Source organism: Panthera onca, chromosome A1 (genome assembly GCF_046562875.1).
Source record: "Panthera onca isolate mPanOnc1 chromosome A1, mPanOnc1 haplotype 2, whole genome shotgun sequence".
NCBI classification, from domain to species: Eukaryota; Metazoa; Chordata; class Mammalia; order Carnivora; family Felidae; genus Panthera; species Panthera onca.
The window spans coordinates 122,968,657-122,985,793 of NC_138339.1; the positions used below are offsets into that span (position 1 = coordinate 122,968,657).

Sequence of the window (17,137 nt, forward strand, 5' to 3'; positions counted from 1 at the left end):
TTTTCAGACTGACTTTTTTTTTTTTTTTTTTTTTTCCCTTAGCAGTATGCATTTAAGTTTCTTCCATTTGTCTTCATGGCTTGATAGCTCACTAGCTCAATTTCCCTGCCACCCCCATCCCACACTGCTTCATTTTGGTAGTTCTGTTGATCTCAGTATCTTTGAGTTTATTGATTTTTTTTTTTTTACAGTGTCTAATTTGCTCTAAAGCCTGACCAGTGATTTTGTTGGTGTAAGTATGGTGTTTTTCATCATCAGAAGTAGCACATGCCTCTTTTTTTTTCCTTTTCTTTTTTAAGTTTACTTATTTATTTTGAGAGAGTATATGTGTATGTGTGTGTGTGTGTGTGTGTGTGTGTGTGTGTGTGTATATATATATATGTATATATGTATATTTACACTTATGTATATTTATATATATATGAATGAGTGAGGGAGAAAGAAAGGGAGAGGTAGAATCCCAAACAGGCTCTGCACTGTCAGTGTTAGCTGTACTCGAACCCACTATGAGATCATGACCTGAGCTGAAATCGAGTCAGTTGCTTAACCGACTGAGCCACCCAGGCACCCCTTGCCTCTTTTTTATATTGATTTCTCTATTGTTAAGTTCCTGTCTTCCATTATTTCTTAATCACATTATATAATATTTTAAAATTTTCTATCTGCAAGTGGTGCTTGGGTGGCTCAGTTGGTTAAACGTCCGACTTCAGCTCTGGTCATAATCTCATGGTTCATGAGTTTGAGCCCCACACTGGGCTCTGTGCTGACAGCTCAGAGCCTGGAACCTGCTTCATTCAGATTCTGTGTCTCCCTCTCTTTCTGTCTCTCCCCTGCTTGTGCTCTGACTTTCTCAAAAATAAACATTAAAAAAAATTTAAAAACTTTTTTTTCTATCTGCTAATTGCTTTCTTTCTCTCCTTTGTGAGTCTGTTTCTATTAACTGAATTTCCTCCATACAATGGGTTATATTTTCCTATTTATTTGTGTGTCTGGTGATATCTATCTGTGTGTATATATATATATATTTATTGAAATTTAAGTCTATTATGTATAAATCTGCTTCTATATAAAAAGTTTTTTTGTAAATGCCCAAATTGGTATTTATTTTTTTGAGGTATAATTGACATATCATTAATTTCAGGTCTACAGCATAATGAGTCAGTATTTTGTATAGTGTGAAATGATCATAGTATGTCCACTTAAAATCCATCAGCACACGTGGTAACAAATTTTTTTTCTTGTGATGAGAACTTTTAAGATTTTCTCTTTTAGCAACTTTCAAATATACAGTAGAGTTCACTATAATCAGCATGCTGTACTTTATATGTTGACTTATTTATTTTTTAAGTGGATGTATACCTTTTGATCATCTTCATCCATTTTGCCCAACCCTGGCCATTGGCAGCTGTCAGTCTGTTTTATAAATCTGTGACTTTGTTTGTTTGTTTGTTTTTTTACATGTCACATATATGTGACATCATCAGTATTTGCCTTTCTTGTCTGATTTATTTCACTTAGCATAAAATCTTCAGGGTCCATCTATGTTATCTCAAGTGGCAAGATTTGCTTCTTTTTTTGTATATACCACATTTTCTTTATCCATCCATCGACGGCCTCTTAGGTTTCTTCCATGTCTTGGCTATTGTGAATAATGCTACAGTGAACATGGGAGTGCATTTATCTTTTCAAAGTGGTGTTTTCATTTCCTTTCAACAGATACCCAGAAGTGGAATCTATTTTTTATTTTTTGAGGAACATACTCTTTTCATAGTGTTTGCAACAATTTATATTCCTACCTATAGTGCGCAAGTCTTCCCTTTTCTCCTTGTCCTTGCCATCGCTTGTTATTTCTCATAGATTTGAAGTGATATTCTCATTGTGGTTTGATTTGCATTTCCCTCATGGTTAGTGATGTTGAATACCTTTTCATGTATGTGTTGGCCATCTGTCGTCTTTGGAAAAATGTCTATGTAGATCTTCTGTCCATTGTTAAATGAGATTTGTTAATTAAGTTTTAAGAATTCATTTTTATATGTATTTTGGATGTGAGTGCCCTATCATATATATGATTTGTAAATATTTTCTCCCAGTTCACAGGTTGCCTTTCATTTTGTTTCCTTTGCTACGTAGAAGGCTTTTAGTTTGATGTACTTGATTTTGCTTTTTTCTTGCCTTTGCCTTTTGCTGTCAAATCCAAGAAATCACCAAAACCTATATAAAGGAAAAGTTTTTCTAAGTTCTCTTCTGGTTGTTTTATGGTTCAGATCTTAATGTCAAATCATTAATACATTTCTAATTGATTTTTGTGTGCTATAAGATAATGTTCCAGTGTCATTCTTTTGCATGTGACTGTCTGGCTTTCCCAACACCGTTTATGGAAGAGCGTGTCATTTCTTCATTGTATATTCTTTTTTTAAATTTTATTTTATTTTTTATTTTGAGAGAGAGAGAGAGAGCACAAGTGGGGGAGGAATAGAGAGAGACGGAGAGAAAGAATCCCAAGTAGGCTCCACACTTAGCACAGAGCCTGATGCGGGACTCGCACTCATGAACCTTGAGATCATGAACTGAGCCAAAATCTAGAGTTGGACGCTTAACTGACTGAGCCACCCAGGCACCCCTCTCATTGTATATTCTTGATTGCCTTGTTATAAATTAATTGATCATCTATGTGTGGGTCTGTTTCTTTCTTTCTTTTTATTTTTTTATTTTTTTTATTTTTTATTTTTTATTTTTGAGACAGAGAGAGGCAGAGCATGAACGGGGGAGGGGCTGAGAGAGAGGGAGACACAGAATCGGAAGCAGGTTCCAGGCTCCGAGCCGTCAGCCCAGAGCCCGACGCGGGGCTCGAACTCACGGACCGCGAGATCGTGACCTGAGCCGAAGGGGGAGGAGAGAGAGAGAGAGAGAGAGAGAAAGAGAGAAAGAGAGAGAGAAAGAAAGAATGAATATCCCAAGCAGACTCCATGTTCAACATGGAGCCCAATGCGGGATTTGATCTCACAGCCCTGGGATCATGACCTGAGGCAAAAATCAAGAATTGGATGCCTAACTCCAGGCACCCCTGTGTGGGTTTATTTCTGAGCTCTCTAGTTTGTTTCATTGATCTATGTCTGCTTTTAGGCTAGTACTGTATTATTTGATTACTATAGCTTTGTAATATAATTTGAAATCAGGAACCATGATGCCTCCATTTGTTCTTTCACGAGATTGCTTTGGTTATTTGGGGTCTTTCATGGTTCCATGCAACTTTTAGCATTGTTTGTTATACTTTGGTGAAAAATGTCATTAGAATTTTGGTAGGGATTTCATTAAATATGTAGATTGCTCTGGGTAGTATGGACATTTTAACAGTAATTGTTTTTCCAGTCCATGAGCATGGAATATCTTTCCATTTGTTTGTGTTGTCTTTGGTTTCTTTTGTTAGTATTTTATAGTTTCAGAGTACAGATCTTTCATCTCCTTGGTTAAGTTTATTCTTAGGTATTTTATTTTTTGTGCAACTATAAATGGGATTGTTTTCTTAATTTCCCTTTATGCTACTTTATTATTAGTATATAGAAATGCAACAGATTTGTGTATATTGATTTTGTGTCTTGCGACCTTACTGAAGTCATTTATCAGTTCTAGTAGTTTTTTGGTGGAGTCTTGAGGGTTTTCTGTATATAGTATCATATCATCTGCAAATGGTGAAACGTTGGCTTCTTCCTTACCAATTTGGATGCCTTTTATTCATTTTTCTTGTCTGATTGCTATGACTAAACTTCCAATACTGTGTTAAGTAAAAATGGTGAGAATAGACATCTTAGTCTTATTCCTGATTTTAGGGGAAAGCTCTCCATTTTTCACTACTGAGTATGATGTTGGCTGTGGGTTTTTCATATATGGCCTTTATTATGCTGAAGTATGTTCCCTCCAAAACCTACTTATTTTGAGGGTTTGTATCGTGAGTGGATGTTATACTTGGTCAAATGCTTTTTCTGCATCTGTTGAAATGATATGATGGTTCTTATCCTTTCCTTTGTTGTTGATGTGATGTGTCATGTTGATTGATTTGCAAATATTGACCCATCATTGCATTCTGGGAATAAATCCCACTTGATCGTGGTGAATGATTTTTTTTTTTAATGTTTATTTTTTTTGAGAGAGAGAGAGAGAGAGCACGGAAGAACGGGTGGGGGAGGGGCAGAGAGAGGGAGACAGAGGATCTGAAATGGGCTCTGTGTGGAGAGCAGATGAACCAAACTGTGAGATCATCACCTGAGCCACTCAGGTGCCTGGATGAATGATTTTTTTAATGAATTGTTGGTTTCACTTTGCTAATATTTTGTTCAGGATTTTTGTATCAATGTTCGTGAGAGATATTGGCCTGTAGTTCTTTTTTTTCACAGTGTCTTTATCTAGTTTTGGTATCAGGGTAATGCTGGCCTCATAGAATGAATTTGGAAGTTTTCCTTTTCTATTTTTTGGAATAAAGAAGAGATATTAACTCTTCTTTAAATGTTTGGTAGAATTCACATATGAAGCTGTCTGGTCATGGACTTTTGTTTGTTGGGAGTTTTTGGATTACAGATTCAATGTCACTGCTGGTCTGTTCAAATTCTCTGTTTCTTCCTGATTCTGTTTTGGGAAGTTATATGTTTCTGGGAATTTATCAGTTTCTTCTTGGTTGTCCAGTTTGTTGGCATATAATTTTTTGTGATATTATCTTATAATCTTTTGTATTAATGTAGAGTCAGTTGTTACTTGTTTTCTTTGATTTCTGATTTTGGGTCTTCTTTCTTGCTCTCTCTCTTTTTTTTTACATATATGAGTCTGGCTAAAAGTTTATCAAAGAACCAGCTCTTGGCTTAGTTGGTGGAACTTGTGACTCTTGATCCCATGGTTGTGAGTTCGAGCCCCATGTTGGGTGTAGAGATTACTTAAAAATGATTAAAAAAAAATCTTTAAAACAAACTACAAGAACAACAACAAAAACAAAGAACCAGCTCCTGGTTTCATTGATCTGTTATATTGTTTTTTAGTTTCTATTTTGTTTATTTCTACTGTTAATCTTTATTATTTTCTTCCTTCTACTGGTTTTGGGTTTTGTTTGTTCTTTTCTAGTTCCTTTAGCTGTAAGGTTAGGTTGTTTATTTGTGATTTTTTTTTTTTACTTCTTGAAGTAGGCCTGTATTGCTCTAAATTTCTTTCTTAGAATGACTTATACTGCATCCCAAGGATTTGGACCCTTGTGCTTTCATTTTCATTTGTCTCCATGTAGTTTATTTATTTTATTACGATTTTTTATGATTTATTATTATAATTTTTTAAAGTTTTTTTTTTTTTGAGGGTGGGGAGGGGCAGAGAGAGAGGGAGAGATAGAATCCTGAGCAGGCTCCACACTGTTAGCAGGGCTCAGCCTCATGAATCGTGAGATCATTACCTGAGCTGAAGTCTGACACTTAACTGACTAAGCCACCCAGGTACCCACCATGTATTTTTTTTATTAATTAATTTTTATCTTATTTTTATTTTATTCATTTTTTTAAAACTTTGTAAAAAATTTTTTAAAAATATTTATTTATATTAGAGAGAGAGAGTGCGTGAGAAGGGGAGGGGCAGAGAGAGATGGAGACAGAATCTGAAGCAGGCTCCAGTCTCTGAGCTGTCAGCACAGAGCCTGATGTAGGGCTTGAACTCATGAGCCATGAGATCATGACCTGAGCCAAAGTCAGACACTGAACCAACCGAGCCACTCAGGCTCCCCTTAATTTTATTTTAGAGAGAGAGTATGAGCAGGGGAGATGGGCAGAGAGAGAGGCAGAGAGAATCTTAAGCAGGCTCCACTCTGAGCATGGATCTCGATGCGGGACTCAATCCCATGACCTGAGGGATCGTGGGATTCTGATCTGAGCCAAAATCAAGAGTCGGACAGTTAACTGATTGAGCCACCCACATGCCCCAACTAACTTGAATTTAAATAAATAAATTAAAAATAAACACAAGGGGCACTTCAGTGGCATATTCGGTTGAGCGCACACCTCTTAATTTCGGCTCAGATCATGATCTCATAGTGAGATTGAGCCTTGTGTCAGATTCCGTGCTGATAGTGTAGAGCCTGCTTGGGATTCTCTCTACCCCTGCCCCCCAAATAAATAAATTAATTTAAAAATTTTTTAAAATAAGTAAGTTAAAATTAGTTCACATACAGTGTAGTATTTGTTTTAGGAGTAGAACCCAGTGATTCATCACTTACATTTAACACCCAGCGTTCATCTCAATAAGTGCCCTCCTTAATGCCCAGCACCCATTTACCCATCCCTCCCACCTACCTTCTCTCCAGCAACCCTCAGTTTGTTCTCTGTCTTTAAGAGTCTCTTAGGGTTTGCCTCCCTCTCTGTTTTTATCTTACTTTTCCTTCCCTTCCCCTGTGTTATTCTATTTGTTTCTTAAATTCCACATATGAGTGAAATCATATGGTATTTGTCTTTCTCTGACTTATTTTGCTAAGCATAACACACCCAAGTTCCATCCACGTTGTTGTAGATGGCAAGATCTCATTTTTTTTGATCACCTTGTAATATTCCATTGTGTGTATATATATATATATATATATATGTGTGTGTGTGTGTATGTATACATATATATGTGTATATATACATATATATGTATACATATATATGTATATATTTGCCACATCATCTTTATCCATTCCTCAGTTGTTGGACATTTGGACCTTTTCCGTAATTTGACTATTGTTGATAGCACTGCTATAAACATTGGGGTGCATGTGCTCCTTTGAATCAGCATTTCTGTTTCCTTTGGATAAATACCTAGTAGTGCCATTGTTGGGTTGTAGGGTAGTTTTATTTTTAATTTTTTGAGGAACCTCCATACTGTTTTTTAGAGTGGCTTCACCAGTTTGCATTTACACCAGCAGTGCAAAAGTGTTTCCCTTTCTCCACATCCTTGCCAACATCTGTTGTTTCTTGAGTTTTACTTTTAGCCATTCTGACAGGTGTGAGGTTGTACCTCATTTTGTGGTTTTGATTTGTTTATATCTCTGATGATGAGTTTTTTATTTCCTCTTTGAATTTTTGGTTGACCCATTCATTGTTTAGTAGCATATTGTTTAACCTCCGTGTATTTGTGTTCTTTCCAGACTTTTTTCTTGAGATTGATTTCTAGTTTCGTAATGTTATAATCAGAAAGATTCCATGGTATGACTTCAGTGTTTTTGAATTTGTTAAAACTTGTTTTGTGACCTAATAAATGATCTTTTCCTGAGACTGTTCCTTGTGCACTTGAAAAGAATGTGTTAAAGTCTCCTACTTTTATTGGTATTGATTACTTCCTTTATGTTTGTTATTAGCTATTTTATGTATTTGGGTGCTCCTATGTAGAGTATGTAAATATCTACAACTGTGATATCTTCTTGTTGGATTGTTCCCTTTATGATTATATAGTGTTTTTTTGTCTCTTGTTATGGTCTTTTAAAATCTATTTTATCCAATGTAAATATTGCTACCCTGGCTTTCTTTTCACTTCAATCTGCATGTCTTTAGGTCTGAAATGAATCTTTTGTAGGCAGCATATAGATGGGTCTTGCCTTTTTATCCATTCCGTCACCCTATGTCTTTTGATTCAAGTATTTTCGTCCATATAAATTCAAAGTTATTGACAGATATGTACTTACTGCTCTTTTGTTACTTAATGGTTGTTTTTGTATTTCTTCTCTGTGCCTTTCTTCCTTTGATCTCTTCTCTCATGGTTTGCTGGCTTTCTTTAATGATATACTTGGATTCCTTTCTCTTTATTTTTGTGTGTCTTCTACTGATTTTTGATTTGTGGTTACCATTAGGTTTCTATATAATATCTTATGCATGTAGCAGTGTATATTAAGTTGATGGTTGCTTAAGTTTGAACCCATTCTTTCCTCTCCATTTTTTAGGTATATGGTGTCATACTTTACATTCTTTTATTTTGTGAATCACATGACTCTTTTTTTGTGTGTGTTTATTTTTGAGAGAGAGGGAGAGTGAGCAGAGGAGGTGCAGAGAGAGAAGGGACAGAGGATCCAAAGTGGGCTCCACACTGACAACAGAGAGCCCGCTGCAGGTCTGAAACTCATGAACTGTGAGATCATGACCTGAGCTAAAGTCGAACAACTGAGCCACCCGGTCGTCCCCACCTCACTGATTTTTATAGATAAATCCAATTTTACTGCTTTGTGCTTCCTATTTTTCTTCTACTTATAGTCTTTCCACTGAAAGTTCCATTTAACATTTCTTGTAGGGCTTGTTTAGTGGTGATTAATTCCTTTAGCTTTTGTTTGTCTGGGAAGCTCTTTATTTCCTATTCTGGGAAATTTCTTTTCTTTTCTTTTCTTTTCTTTTCTTTTCTTTCCTTTCCTTTCCTTTCCTTTTCCCTTCCCTTCCTTTCCTTTTCTTTCCTTTTCTTTCTTGTTTATTTATTTTGAGACAGAGAGCATGAGCAGGAGAGGGTTAGAGGAAGAGAGAGAACGTCCAAGTAGGCTCTGCATAATTGTGGAGTCCAATGTGGGGCTTAAACTCACGAACCTTGAGATCATGACCTGAGCTGAAATCAAGAGTCAAATGCTTAACCAACTGAGCCACCCAGATGCCCCTTTAAATTTTTTTAATGTTTGTAGCATAAGAGACTGTTAAAAACTGAGAACAAACTGAGGGTTGATGGGGGGTGGGAGGGAGGGCAGGGTGGGCGATGGGTATTGAGGAGGGCACCTTTTGGGATGAGCACTGGGTGTTGTATGGAAACCAATTTGACAGTAAATTTCATATATTAAAAAATAAAAAAAAAATAAAAAAACAAAGCGAATTTCAAGAAAAAAAATAAATTTTTTTAATGTTTGTTTATTTATGTTTATTTATTTTTGGGGGGGGAGGGGCAGAGAGAGTGAGATACAGAATTCGAAGCAAGCTCCAGGCTCTGAGCGATTAGCACGGAGCCCGATGTGGAGCTCGAACTCACAAACTGTGAAATCATGACCTGAGCCAAAGTCGGATGCTTAACCGACTCAGCCACCCAGGCGCCCCAATGTTTATTTTTCAGAGAGAGAGAGAGAGAGGCAGAGGGAAAGGGGGACAGAAGATCTGAAGTAGGCTCTTCACTGACAGCAGAGAGCCCTTTGTGGCCCTCGAACCCATGAACTGCAAGATCATGACCTGAGCCAGAGTTAGATGCTCAACACACTGAGCCACCCAGATACTCCTCTTAATGTCTTTAAATTTTTGTCTTTATCATGGCATTTTGGCTTTTTAATTATTCTTTGTCTTGTTGTGGACCTTCTTGGGTTGATTTTGTTGGGGGCTGTCAGCCTTCTGGATCTGGATTTCTGTTTCCTTCCCCAGATTTGGGAAGTTTTCAAGTATTATTTCTTCAAATACGTTTTCTGCCCTCTTTTCTCTCTCTTCTCCTGGGATCCCTAAAATGTGAATGTTACTACACTTGATGGTGTCATTGAGTTCCCCAAGTCTATTGCATTTTAAATTCTTTGTTCTGAATCCTCTTCAACTTGATTGCTTTCCATTACTCTGTCCTTCAGGTTGATGATTCCTTCTGCTTCCCCTGGTCTGTTTATTCCACCTGGGGTGCGTGTGTGTGTTTCTGTGTGTGTGTGTGTGTGTGTGTGTTTAAATGTGGAACACTTCACAAATTTGCATGTCATCCTTGTGCAGGCGCCATGCTAATCTTCTTTGTATTGTTCAAATTTTAGTATATATCCTGCCCAAGTGAGCACTGGTCTGTTTTTAATTTCAGTTATTGTTCTTCATTTCTTATTGATTCATTTTTATGTTGTTTTTTTTTTCTCTTTGTTGATGGTCTCACTGAGGTCCTCCAGTCTTGTCTCAAGTCTAGTAAGTATCTTTGTGACCATTACTTTAAATTCTCTATCAGGCATATTACTTCTCCATTTCACTTAGCTCTTTTGCTATGATTTTGTCCTATTTAATGTGGGACATACTCTATGTCCTCATTTTGTCTAACTCTGTGTCTGTTTCTTTGTTAGGAAAGTCAGCTATTTTTCCTGTCTTGAAAGTAGTGGCCTGATGAAGACTAGGTCTTGTGGTGCCTTCCAGTGCAGTGTTCCCCATTCAACAGACTTGGTGCTTCAGGGTCTCCTACGTGTGTTGTGTGTGCCCCGCTCTTGTGGCTGATCTGTGTTTGCCTTCAGTCCAGTCATCCCATAATGGCTCTCTTTGCCTGTTGTGGGCAGGGTTTGGTCCCTGTGTTGTTAGTGGGCCAGTCTGGGTTTGTCTTGTGCTTGAGTTGAGTCAGACCAGGTGTTTGCCAGAGATGTAGTAGAACTGAACCTCAGGGTACTCTCCCTTTGTCATCCCCTGAGAAATTTTTGTTGCTAGACTGGGCCTGAAGTCAGTTTGCCTGGGACCCAGTTTGCCTCCAGTTGGGGCTGCAGTTGGGAGTAGTGTGTGGGGTTATCTTCCCTTCTCCCTGGGGCAGAAGTCACTTTGGAGTGGTGCTGGTCTCTGTTGGGACTGCTTGTATACTATTGTGGCACCGCTTTGGATGGGTTCTGAACAAGGGTGTATTGGAGGGGGCATGTCAGCAGTAGAATAGGAGCATAGGGCATATGGTGTATGCATGGTCTGCAAAGGTCCATTGCAGTCACCTGAGAAAACTGTTGGTGAGGCCTGCCAGGTTGGAGGGGGCAGAAACTGCAGAAGTGCTTGTGGTGGGGGATGCTGTTAGCAAGCACCATGGAGCTTGTAGGTGCTGTGCTGATTTCTGCAGGTGTTTCTAGGCTGGAGGACAAGGGAGAGAAATGGCACCCGGCAGCTCTTTTATTCTTGGAGAAGTGTCCCAAAGATCCCTACCTCTCCAGTATGCACTCTGACATCAACCATTAATCTTCTCGTTATACACCCCCCCCCCCCCCCCCCCCGGCGTTTTCTAATTTCTGCTTTTGTGCTGTATATCAGTGAGGCTATTTGTTGTGCTGTCTCTTTAAGGAAAGGTACTCCACCCTCCCTGCTCTCCTAGAACAGAGTCTTCTTTCTGATTTTTAAAATTCCATGTGTTAAGCCTTACTGATTGTTAGGCCCCTGTGGTTTTCAAAGCCACATGTTATGGGGATTAGTTTTTTCCCCATGTGGGTGCCCGGTGCATGGGGTGCGTGGGGTGCCTGGGTTGGGGATCTGATCATTTCCCCTCTCTGCACCTGCTGGTCCCTCCCTTCCCCAGACAGTCCTGTGGGTCTATTTAGCTCTCAATTGCATTTCCACCCTTCTTATCCTCTTCAGTGTGGCCCTTTCTCTACATTGAGCTGGGGGCGGTCTGTTCCTCCAGCCTTCAAGTTGTTTTCTGGGTTATTTACACTGATGTTGGTGTTATCTAGGTGTATGTGTGAGATGAGGTGAGTCCTACTATGCCATTTTCTCTGGAAGTCCCCCCAGTGTATGATCCTCTTAATTTATGTTGAAATCGGTTTGCTAACATTTTGTGAAGATTTTTGTATCTGTGTTCATCAGGAATATGAGCCCATAATTTTCTTTTCTCATGATGACCTTATCTGTTTGTGGTATCACAGTAATGCTGGCCCCCTAAAATGAACTTGAGAGTGTTTCCTCCTCTTCTATTTTTTGGAAGAGTTGGGTTGAAAAGGACTTATACTAATTCTTCCTTGAATTTTTGGTAGAATTCATCTTTGAATCCATCCATTGACTAGTTGGGAGGTTTCTGATTTCTCTTTCCTAGTCATCATCTATTCAGATTTTCTGTTTATTCACAATTGTATAAACAGTCGTGTTTATTTGTTTCTAGGGATTCATCCATTTCCTCTAGGCTGTCCAATTTGCTGCTATACAATTGTTCAGTCTTTTATGATCTTCTGTATTTCTGTGGTATCAATCATAATATCTCTTTCATTTCTGATGTTGAGTTGTCTCTTTTTTGTCTTGGTGAGTCTAGCTATAAGATTGTCTATTTTGTTTATCTTTTCAAAGAGCCAGATTTTAATTTCATTAGTCTCTTTTATTGTCTTTTTACTTTCATTTATTTCTGCTCTAATCTTTGTTATTGCCTCCCTTTTACTAACTTTGAGCCTTGTTTTGGCTTTTCTTTCCCCCCTAGTTCCTTGAGGTATGAAGTTAAGTGGTTTATTTGAGATTTTTCTTGTTTCTTGCGATAGACATTTATTGTTGTGAACTTCTGTCCTAGAACTGCTTTTTCTGCATCATGTAAATTTTGTTACATTGCTTTTCCAATTTCATTTATGCCAGGTATGTTTTGATTTCTCTTTTGATTTCTTTGGTGCATTGATTGTTTAGTGGCATGTCGTTTAGTCTCCACATATTTGTGAGTTTCCCGGTTTTATTCATGTAATTTCTAGTTTCGTGAAAAGATGCTTATATGATTTCAGTTCTCAAATTTATTAAAACTTATTGTAGCCCAGCATATGATCTAACTTGGAAAATGTTCCATATGCAATTGAGAAAAATGTATTTTGTTGGTTTTGGATGGAATGTTCTGTAAATATGTGGTAAGTCTATTTGGTGTTACATGTCGTTAAGGGTGACGTTTCCTTAGTGATTTTCTGTCTGAATAATCTATCCATTGATTTAAGTGGGGGCATTAAAGTGCTCTGCCATTATTGTATTGCTGTCTATTTCTCCCTTTAGATTTGATAACATTTGCTTTATATTTAGGTGCTCTTATGATTGGTGCAAAAAAAGTTTGCAAATGTTGTATTGTCTTACTGGATTGATCCCTGTATCAGTGTGTAGTGCCCTCTTTGGTTTGTCGTTACAGTTTTTATTGTAAGTCTATTTTGTCTGATGTAAGTATAAATGCTCCAGCTTTCTTGTGGTTTCCATTTGCCTGGGAATATCTTTCTGTGTCCTTTCACTTTAGGTTTGCATATGTCTTTACATTTAGAGGGAGTATCTTGTGTGTTTTTTTTAATTGTTTTATTTTTATTTTATTTTATTTTGTTTTGTTCTGTTCTATTCTATTCTATTCTATTTTAGAGAGTGTGCGTGCATGAGCAGGGGAGAAGGACACAGGGAGAGAAATCTTAAGCAGACTCCATGTTCAGTGCAGAGCCTGATGAAGGACTTGATCCCACGACCCTGGGATCATGACCTGAGCTAAAATCGAGTCGGGTGCTCAACCGTGAGCCACCTAGAGGCCTCTAGAGGGAGTATCTTGTAGGCAGCACAGAGCTGGGTCGTATGTGTTTTTTATTTGTTTACTCTATGTCTTTTGACTTGAGAATTTAGTCTGTTTTGATTTAATTATTGATGCGTGCTTATTGCCATTTGTTGTTTTCATGGTTTTCTTTTCTTTTTTTTTTTTTTTAATGTTTATTTTTGGTGGGGGGTGGAGAAAGAAGGGGACAGAGGATCCAAAGTGGACTCCATGTTGACTGCAGGGAGCCCAATGCAGGGCTCAGATTCACAAACCATGAGATCATGACCTGAGCCAAAGTAGGATGCTTAACCCAGTGAGCCACCCAGGTGCCCCTCTGGTTTTCTGTTCCTTGCTTCTTCTCTTGCTCTTTTCCTTTGTGGTCTGATTTTTTTTAGTGGTATGCTTATATTCCTTTCTCTTTATTTTTGTATATTTACTATAGATTTTTGCTTTGTGGTTACTATGTGGCTTACATACGATGACATACCTGAAACAATCTATTTTAAGTTAATAATAACTTAAGTTTGACCCCGTTGTAGAGCTCAAAATTATTACTCCTCCCCCACCATGTTTTATGTTTTTGACTGCACATTTTACAGCTTTTTTTTAACATTTTATAGTAATGTTTTAATTTTTGTTTATTTTTAAATTATAATTCCAGTGTAGTTAACATACAGTGTTATCTGAGCTTCAGGTGTACAACATAGTGACTCAACAATTCCATATGTCACCTAGTGCTGATCATGACAAATGCAGCCCTTAATCTTCATCACCTGTTTGACCCATCCTCCCACCCCCTCCCTTCTGGTAACTATCAGTTCTCTGTAGTTAAGAGTCTTTCTCTCTTTTTTCCTTTGCTCATTTGTTTCTTAAATTATAGGTATGAGTAAAATCATATGGAAACATTTTACATCTTTTTATCTCATGTATCTCAACTAATTATTGTAGTTGTAATTATTTTTGTTACTTTTATTTTCCAGAATTTGGTTCTTTTTGTTATCAGGTATTCTTGATTATGCATCTTGCTGATTTTATTTCATAATTTAAAAAAATGGATGTTCTTTCCTTAGTCACTTTGAGAGTCTATTTAAAGTTTGTTTATTTTTGAGAGAGGAGAGAGAGCATGAGCAGGGGAGGGACAGAGAGAGAGAGGGAGACCTAGAATCCAAAGCAGTCTCCAGGCTCTGAGCTGTCAGCACAGAGCCTGGTGCAGGGCTCCAACTCATAAACTGTGAGATCATGACGTGAGCCTAAGCAGGATGCTTAATCGACTGAGCCACCCAGATGCCCCTGGAACTCTTAAATATTACATTAATGTCATTTTAGCATTAATCTATTATTTTCATTTTGTTGGAAATAAAGTCATTTCCTCATTTTTCATTTTTGTAGTATAGTTTACATAGAATAAAATTTACCCTTTTTTTAAAAAAAGAATTCTTTTTAATGTTTATTTTTGAGAGACAGAGTGCGAGAGTGGGAGGGGCAGAGAGAGAGAGGGAGACCAAGAATCTGAGGCAGGCTCCAGGCTCCAGGTTCTGAGCTGTTAGCATAGAGCCCGATATTGGGCTCAAACTCACAGGCTCGAACTCATGAACCGTGAGATCATGACCTACGCTGAAGTTGGACACTTAACCAACTGAGTCACCCAGGCAGCCCTAAAATTTACCCTTTTTAGTCACACAGTTCTATACGTTTTGACAAATGTGTGTGATTGTGTAATTAACATCGCAGCCTAGTGATGAAATATTTACATCCCCTTAAAACATTCCTTATTCATTCTTCTCTCTTCACCCTTACTACCTGGTGACTGTTGATTTGTTTTTCCCTCTTATTTTCTCTTTTTTAGAATGATACCTAGATGGAAGCATACTGTATATAACCATTTGTGTCCTTCTTTGACTTGGCGTAACTTTTGAGATTTCTTGATGTTGTTAGGTGTATCACTTGTTTGTTCCTTTTTATTGCTGAATAGCATTTCCTTGTATGGCGGCACCACATTGTGTCTATTCACTGGTTGATGGACATTGAGTTGTTTCTGGTTTTTGGCAGTTATGAATGTAATAATCATGAATATTTGTGTGTGTGTTTTGCATAGACATATATTTTTATTTCTCTTGCTTATAAACTTAGGAATGGGATTGCTGGGTTGAATAGTGAGCGATTGCTTAAGTTTATAAGAAATTGCCCAGGTCTTTTCCAAAGCGGCTGTACTATTTTGCCAACCATCTAAATATTAGAGTTCCAGTTGCTTTCCATCTTCATTAATGCTTGGTATTGTCTTTTTTGTTGTGGTTAATCCTAGGCATTCCAACAGCCTCTCCTTGTGGGTGTAATTTGCATTTCTTTACTAACTCCTGATATTATTAGGTGTCATCTTTACCTCTTCTGTATGAAGTGTCTAAGTCTTTTTGCTATTTTGTTAAAGATAAAATTCACGTAACATAAAATTGACTTTCAAAAACATTTTAAAGCGCACAAATCATTGGTTTTTAGAAGATTTGTGAAATTGTGTAGTCACTTACACTAATTCCAGAACATCTCTTTCACTATGAAAAGAATCTCTAACTCCATTAGCAGTTATCCCATATTCCTCTCTTCCTGCGGTCGTAAGCAGTCTTGTGTCTTTATGGATCTGCCTGTTCACATTTCATGTAAATGGAATCATACAGTAATAGAGATTATGTTTACCCTGTCAGCATTATATTTTAAAGGTTAATCCCAGGTGAAGCCTTGTATAAGTACATTATTCCTTTTTGTTGCTGAGTAATATTCTGTTGTATGAATATACCATATTGTATTTATCCATTCATCATTTGATGGGTATTTGAATTGCTTCCAGTTTTGACTATCATGAATAATCTGCTTTGAACATTTACATATATGTGTGTGTGTTCATTTCTCTTGGCTATATTCCTAGGAGTAGAATTGCTGTGTCACATGTAACTCTATGTTTAACCTTTTGAAGAACAGTCAGAATGTTTTCCACAGCAGCTACACCATTGTACTTACCACCATCAATGTATGAGGGTTCCAGTGTCTCCATATCCTCTCCAACATTTGCTGTTTTCCGTCTTTTTCATTATTTACATCTTAGTGGGTATGATCATGCCTTTTCTTTTAAGCTATACATGTCTTTTTATTTAAGGTGGATTTCTTTGTGATTGCATAGTTGGGTCATGATACTTAACCCAGTGAGCCTGGGTAGCTCGTTCAGTTGAGTGTCTGACTTTTTTTTTTTTTTCAGGTTTATTTATTTTTGAGAGAGAGAGAACACAAGCAGAGCAGGGGCAGAGATAGAGGGAGACACAGAATCTGAAGCAGGTTCCAGGCTCTGAGCTGCCAGCACAGAGCCTGATGCAGGGATTGAACCTGTGAATCCTGAGATCATGACCTGAGCTGAAGTCGGATGATTAACTGACTAAGCCACCAGGCACCCCTATTTTTTTTTTAATGTTTATTTATTTTTAAGAGAGAAAAAAAGCAAGAGCAAGGGAGGGGCAGAGAGAGAGAGGGAGACAAAGAATCTGAAGCAGGCTCCAGGCTCTAAGCTGGCAGCATAGGGTCCCAGTGCAGAGCTTGAACATACGAACTATGAGATCATGACCTGAGTTTAAGTTGGACTCTTAATCGACTGAGCCATCCAGATGCCCCAAGTGTCTGACTTTTGATTTCAGCTAGAGTCATGATCTCAGGGTCGTGGGATCGAGTTGCGTGTTAGGCTCTGTGCTGAGCCTGGAGCCTGCTTGGGATTCTCTTTCTGTCTCTCTGTCTCCCTCTCCCTCTCCCTCTCCTCCTTTCCCCAGCTTGTATTGTGCTTTCTCTTTCTCTCTCTCAAACTGAAAAAACAAAACAAAAAGGAAAAATAATGTTAATTAATTTCAGGTGTACAACAAAGTGATTTGACAACTCTGTATGTTCTGCAATGCTCACCACAAGTATAGCTACTGTCTGTCACCATACAATACCA

At 37.8% G+C, this 17,137-nt stretch overlaps 1 protein-coding gene and 1 non-coding gene across 2 annotated transcripts in view; one reads left to right on the forward strand and one right to left on the reverse strand.

Moving 5' to 3' along the window:
• PFDN1 (prefoldin subunit 1) overlaps nt 1-17,137 on the forward strand; it is a 71,729-nt gene that overhangs the window by 14,220 nt on the left and 40,372 nt on the right. The gene's annotated exons all lie outside the window — the stretch shown is intronic.
• Nucleotides 9,654-9,760, reverse strand: LOC132682506 (U6 spliceosomal RNA). The gene has a single exon (XR_009611695.1). It is a non-coding gene; the product is annotated as a U6 spliceosomal RNA (small nuclear RNA).